At 25.9% G+C, this 7,420-nt stretch overlaps 2 long non-coding RNA genes across 2 annotated transcripts; one reads left to right on the forward strand and one right to left on the reverse strand.

Moving 5' to 3' along the window:
* Positions 1–403: 403 nt before the first annotated feature.
* Positions 404–1,514, reverse strand: LOC109190449. Its single transcript, XR_002055700.1, has 3 exons — positions 1,284–1,514; positions 902–961; positions 404–578 (listed from the first exon to the last, which is right to left on the reverse strand). It is a non-coding gene; the product is annotated as an uncharacterized LOC109190449 (long non-coding RNA).
* Positions 453–1,275, forward strand: LOC109190457. The gene is made up of 2 exons (XR_002055702.1): positions 453–536; positions 1,222–1,275. It is a non-coding gene; the product is annotated as an uncharacterized LOC109190457 (long non-coding RNA).
* Positions 1,515–7,420: the final 5,906 nt, after the last annotated feature.

Here is a 7,420-nt window from a genome sequence, read left to right on the forward strand (position 1 = left end):
GCTATTTCCTAGGCAGCTCTTAAAAAATTAATTTTTGCTGATGAGTACAACACAAGCTTTACATATTTTTAAAATTAAATTTTACTGAGAAACAGCCTATAAATAAATGGTCCTGTGGTGAAACCCACATCTACTGATCTACATCGAAGGAGTTTTCACTTTCTCCATTTTTGATATTTATGCACATTTTAAGAACTGATTATTTGTTTCTTATTTGTTTTGCAGAAAAGGAGAAACTCGGGGAGGCAAAGCTTAGCTTGAATACACTTATACACATGCTCAGAAAAGCTAGAAACCCTTTTTAAGGATTTCAATAGCATACCAAGCAATACCCCTGCATAAATTTCCAACTGTTCTTACTGCCCTTGACACCTAATGCAAACGTAGAGATCAAGACAATAAATGGGCAAAAATGTGCAACTGATAGCATCAGAAATTGGTTTACATCCTATATACATCAAGTAATTGGTTTACTTCAGAGATTACATCAAGACAAAAATGTGCAGCTGATACACACTACTCCTTTAAAAACCAAGGTAAGCATTCTGCTTTTCACTAGAGAGAACTTCATAAGTAGTCTGTAGATAGCAGCAGAATTCAAACATCATGTGCCAAAACTAGAAAGAGATGTTAGTTAAATTATAAAATACACATACAAAGAGATGTGAAACACTATTACTCCATATTTAAGTGTGAATCAACAGAAAGTATAAAGTGATGAAACTTAACTAAATAAAAAACAAGGATAAATAGCAAGAACTGTTTTGGTGGAAGGTAACCCTATGTTAAATAGAAAGTTAACTTTAAAAAAAATAAAAATTCAAGCAACAAATTGTAAGAATTTTGTAGTAAATCTGGCTTTAAAACTGTGAATCCACCAAATATATTAACAGATACTAACCTAAGAATTCAAAATTCTCTTGCGAAATTGAGTATTGCACAATTCTATTAATTGGTAAATCTGCATGCAATACATTAAAAACACAATAATAAGAAGTTAGAATAATGGCAAGAAAAAAATACATAAATTGCCAAAATTAACTCACATAGCAACTGCAGGTGCGGAAATAAACTTAAGAAGGTGGACATGTTTTTTGAAGTTTGAAAAAAAAAAAAAAAAAACTAGATCTAGGGTTTAACTTTACAGAATCGACAAGAAAAGGTGGATAAACGTTATTTAAATGTTAGAATTCGAGTAATTAGCACAGATGATATTCATAGGTCGGAGGAAGAACCTGGATCGAGAAAAACATTCACCGAGTAGTAGATGAAGAATCACATACCTGATTTCTTGCTATTGAACAATAACATGCTTGCTTTCGAGCTCTGGCTTCGCTTTAGTCAACTATGGTTTCCACTCTCCAGATCTGTAGTTGGGAAAGAGCAGAGAGACGAGAGATAGTCTGAGAACAGAGACAGACAAGAGAAGAGGAAGTGTTTGAAATGAGGCTGAAAAGTGAAATCTCATTCTTTCTAGAGCATTCTTATGTTTTTTTTTTGTTTTTTTTTTTAATGTATGATTCTTATGTGTATTTATGTATTATATATATATATATATATATATATATATATATATATATATATATATATATAATATTCATGTGTAGTTTGTATACATGAAACATACGCATATGCTATCTATTATTTATATATATATATAGATTTTTTTTTTGAAAAATAGTATTTACATATGTTTCATGTAAATACCTTTTTCCACAAAAAGGTATTTACATGAAACGTATGTATATATATTATTTAAATTTACTCTAAAAATTTGTATAGTTATCGTGATTTTTTTATAATTTTTATTTATTTTCATACAACTTTGTAATTATTAAATGTATATTATTTCTCTTTTTTTTATAGAGTGAAAGTTTGGAGCATCCTGAAAATCAAAGTTCACTACAAAACAAAGGTGTTACATATTTATTTACTATAAATTCAAGTAATACTTTGTAGACAATTGTGATTTTGAAATTTAAAGAAAAAAACAAACAAAAAAAAACATACAAAACAGTATTAGATCATAGAAATAAGCACAAATTAAAGAAAAAAAAAACAAAAATAAAAGTGCAAAAATAATGTAGATCTTAAAAATAAGTACAATCATCGTCTAGCTCAATATCATGCACAATATGGAACAAAGTCTACATCAAAATAATCAGAGAGAGAAAGTGAGAGGAAAAAGACGGAATGATATCGGGGCAATACAACTATATCGCTCGATCACAATGTTTTTAACAATATTATTATTATTATTATTATTATTATTATTATTATTATTAAGTTATCTGTTGTTTAATGCGATGAATGAGATTGGTTATTAGTAAATTAGGAGATTGTCTTATTAAAACATAAATTATATCAGGAAATAATTTGGGTACTCAAGTTTTGATTCGAGATTGACATGGAAGCCATCTATTTAAGTTTCAAAGGAGACAATTACATATCAAATATCAACCATAAGGGTCTTAAAGTTGTTATTTTAGTATTTACATAATTTATTTATATTTGAAATTGATTCAGACTAAGAATTTTTAATATCATAACATAATAAAAATATTTATAATTTTTAGTCCATGCATCGCACGGGTACAATACTAGGTTTAGAGTTATGTCTGACCAGTTGTAAGAATGTCTGACCAGTTTAAGTTTTTAGGTGTTTTGTTTGTGGGCTTGCGTTTTGGTTTGGACAACCAGTTGTAAGAATGTCTGACCAGTTTAAGTTTTTAGGTGTTTTGTTTGTGGGCTTGCGTTTTGGTTTGGGCTTATGTATTTGTGGATTTCATTCTATTTGAATATAAAATTGAGCTGCTTATTTTTTATTTTTTAAACAATTGGGGTGCCTTTTAGTTATGTGTATATATATCCTAACTATAATCAAGCCAAATAGATTTTGGTGAAATTACTAAGGTCCTCGAATGGCTATGACACCATCAAATCTAAGATTGTCATTCAAATTGACTATAAATAAAAGTCTCCCATGTTAGATTGCTACTCAGCCAATTTTTGTACGCAGACAGTTATCAATGTTCCACTGATGCTCGAACTCATAATTTTCCAAATGAAAATTCAACCCGGGTACCATTAGACCACATAGTCCTGGTCACTAATGCTTATTACTTAGTATGTTTAAATCCCAAATTTAAAATCCTACAAGAATTGTAATATCCACATACAAAAAAATGATTATCTTACAATAAACAAACATAAGTTCATTAATGCTAAAATTTTGATCCGTGCATCGCATATATATATATATATATATATATATATATATATATATATATATATATATATATATAGAGGTATATATATATACCTATATATATTTATACCTATATATATATATATATATATATATATATATATATATATATATATATATATATATATAGGTATATATATATATAGGTATATATATATATATATATATATATATATATATATATATATATATATATAGGTATATATATATATATGTATATATATGTATATATATATATGTATATATATGTATATATATGTATATATACTTATATATATATATATATATATATATATATATATATATATATATATATATATATATATATATATATATATATGTATACACATATATATATGTGTGTATATATATATATAAGTATATATATATATATATATATATATATATATATATATATATATATATTTATTTATTTATTTATTTATTTATTTATTTGTTTGTTTATTTATTTATTTATCAAGTATTTTATACAAATATAATAAATATTAATATTTTGTTCAATACTTTCACATGATAACCTATGACACACATCTCACAACACATGAAAAATGTAGGGAAAATTAAACTACCACTATCAAATATCAACATGTGCTTGTAAGATAAAGAGTTCATAGCACAACTAAAATTACAGTCATATACACAACAAGGCAAATATAAAGCTTCTTACACCATAATATCATTACATGATGAATCCCTCTCTATGCTACCAACAATAACCTAATTGCACATGACATACTACCAATAACAAAAAGAAAAAAAAAACATGTACTGAAGATGAAGACAATGACAATGCTACCCAAACGAGAATTAGAGAAATTTAAGCCAAAAACTGTATTTATTTACAAAGTTGCAAACATTTATTTTGGAATAAGGTCCAAATTGGCCGTTGAACGTAACATGAAAATACAATTAGGCCACTGGGCACTCCAAAAAGTGCAATTAAGCCACTGAACACTCCAAATGTATGCAATTTCATCGGATAGCATGTTACCATCAATTTTAACAGGTTACCTACTTACGCGACAGCTGAGTTGGCATTTTAAGTAGTTTTAAATAAATTTTAATAGTAATTTTTTAAAAAAATTGAAAAAATTTAAATAAAAAAATAAAAATAAAAATTTAATTTATTTTTTTATTTATTTGTTTTAATTTTTTTTAGTTTTTTAAAAAATTATTAAAAATTATTAAAAATGCCAACTCAGCTGCCATGTAAGCAGGTAACCTGCTAAAATTGATGGTAACCTGCTATCAGGTGAAATTGCATACATTTGGAGTGTTCAGTGGTCTAATTGCATTTTTTTTTCGTTCGGTGATCTAATTGCATTTTCAGGTTACGTTTAGTGGCCAATTTAAACATTATTCCATTTATTTTTGTGGCAGTTATATATAATCAATCTCTCATATATTATCTTGCATTTATATACTTTAAATTACTGATTTAAATAAACAAATTCAACATTTATTTACCTATGCATTAACATCTTCTATATAATATTGCATTGATATACTTATTTAAGAAGAATCATTGGGCATTATCCCATTCGCGCAAAGCGCGTAGAAAAACTAGTACAAATTTAATAAGAGTCAATAATGTTAGTCTCTTAACTCGAACAAAAAAATGTTGGTGGAATTGTTTCTTAAAATGAATAGTTCATATTATTTTAATTTTAGTATTTTTTTAATGATTTTCCTTATTTACCCTCTATTATATTATTTTCCTACCCTTAAATAACCCTGGATTCCGTTAGTATAAACTTTACTAACGGAATATTTCGTTAACTTTACTAATGCTCTGTCAGGCCGGGGTGTGGAGGGCCCTTAGGGTTGAGGTTCAACCTTTTGGAAGAACTATTTATTATCCTCAACTTACTCATTAGTTTCTATAAGAAAGGTCATATGTTCAAACCCCATCCCAATCAGAGTTGACATCATTGTTAAACATATACTATGAATATGTTAAAATATACGAAGTATTAAAAAAAAACTATATAAAATTTAACATAAACTTTTGTCAAATAATTAGCTCGACTAAATACAAAGCATTCAAAGTTGAGCATCAAACTATCAAAGATTATAAATCATGAACTCTGAAAATCATTTTCTTGCATTTAAAAAAAAAAACAAATTTAGGTTAATTTTTTTTCTTGTTTAATTAATCTTCATTATTTAGAATAAAACTCAATATTTCAATTATGCTTTTGCATTATTATAATGACTTAAGTCATTATGGTATTAATTTTTTTTTTTGGATGTATTTTTATAAGGGTACAATTGTACATTACTTTACAAATATTATACTATTATTTTTTATCAGACAAAATTGTTCTTACATCATTGTTAGACATGCGCGACCTAATTACAAAGTTGTTGATCAGAAATACAATTACACCTAAACTCTAAAACGATATGACCATTTTCCAAAGAATTGACAATACTACATCTCATTGGCTCAATTGAACAAGTTTACACATCATTCTCTAAATTTTATCAATGTATGAAAACTTCTAAAACAATTTGTAAGTCAATTTTGACTATATCATTATAACGATATCTATTGTAATAATATATTTCGAATTAGTTATTATCATTCTCTATTGACAGTAATTCTAGCAATTGTCATTGACAAACTCCCATAATAATTTGTCTCAATAACGAATATAAATTAAAAATCAATGACTTCAATGTTGTGGATGAAAAGTATGTACGCCACTATATTATTCTTATTAAATTACTACTTTTTTACGCGTATTGCGCGATTGGAATAATGTCCAATGTTTTTTTTTTTTTTTTTTAAGTAAGTACTTTAAAGTATATCAATGCAATATTATATTAAAATTATTCATGCATAGATAATTGAATGTTAAATTTGTGTATTTAAATTGACAATTCTAAGTTTACAAATGCAAGATAATACTGTTAAGATTGATTATAATTGTCAATAAAATAATTGTATAGGTATGGTTGAAACCAAATACGGGACATAAGGGAGAGCAAATAAAAATTAGGGCATCAAATGTTAAATATATACTAATATTGAAGAGCTAACTGCTGATTGCCAAATAAGGACATTGCGAGATAATTTTCCACTTCAATTTGTTGTGTGATTTGAATACTCTTTTTGTCAATAAATCTCCAAGTAGTTAATATGATTGGCTTAATTATATTTTTTATTTTTTTATTTTTTTGAAACAATTATTATATATATATATATATATATATATATATATATATATATATATATATATATATATATATATATATATATATATATATATATATATATATATATTAACCCAACAGGGTAGCTTAAGTGGCAAATGAGCTCTCTTTGTGGGGGAGAATTTTGAGATAACCCGAGTTCAATTCCCACAAGTGACGATTCCTTTTGGGCCAGTTTCTGTGCCTCCCGAAGCGAACCGGGTGGACCTGGACCGTTAAATGGACAGAGAAAGACCCGGACCACAATGTGTGGCTATCACCAAAATATATATATATATATATATATATATATATATATATATACCCTTAGGTCATTTTACATGTTAATCTAAACAGTTATTTTTTTCAAATATTTTTTTTACCAACCGTTGATATAATTCGCTGGTCAAATTTGCTAATATAATCCGCTAACGGTAACCGCTAACTGTTGATTGTTAAACAAGAATATTGCATGGTAGTTCTCACTTCAATTTGTTGTGTGATTTGAATACTCTCTTTGTCAACAAATCTCTCAAGTAGTTAATATGATTGGCTTTATTAATTATTTTTTTTTTAATTTTTTCATGGAATTAATAAAATACTTGGTAAATAAATATATAGCATTATTTTGTATTATAACTTTGATATTTAATTAAAAATAGTGCACAAAAAAGATAATAGACAATGTAGTGAATATAATCAATTGATGAATTCGAATGTAAAGAATTTTTACATTGAAAAAATATAAAGACAATATAACTAATAAAATTATTTCTTTTAATTAATTTATTGATAATGAATAATTTTTTTAATAAAGACATTGTATGGACAATGTAGCGAATATAATCAATTGATGAATTTGAATGTAAATAATTTTTATATGGGAGAAAAATAAATACAATATAACTAATGAAATTATTTTCTTATTTAATT

This window comes from Ipomoea nil, unplaced genomic scaffold, assembly GCF_001879475.1.
Source record: "Ipomoea nil cultivar Tokyo-kokei standard unplaced genomic scaffold, Asagao_1.1 scaffold0202, whole genome shotgun sequence".
In the NCBI taxonomy this organism is placed as follows: domain Eukaryota; kingdom Viridiplantae; phylum Streptophyta; class Magnoliopsida; order Solanales; family Convolvulaceae; genus Ipomoea; species Ipomoea nil.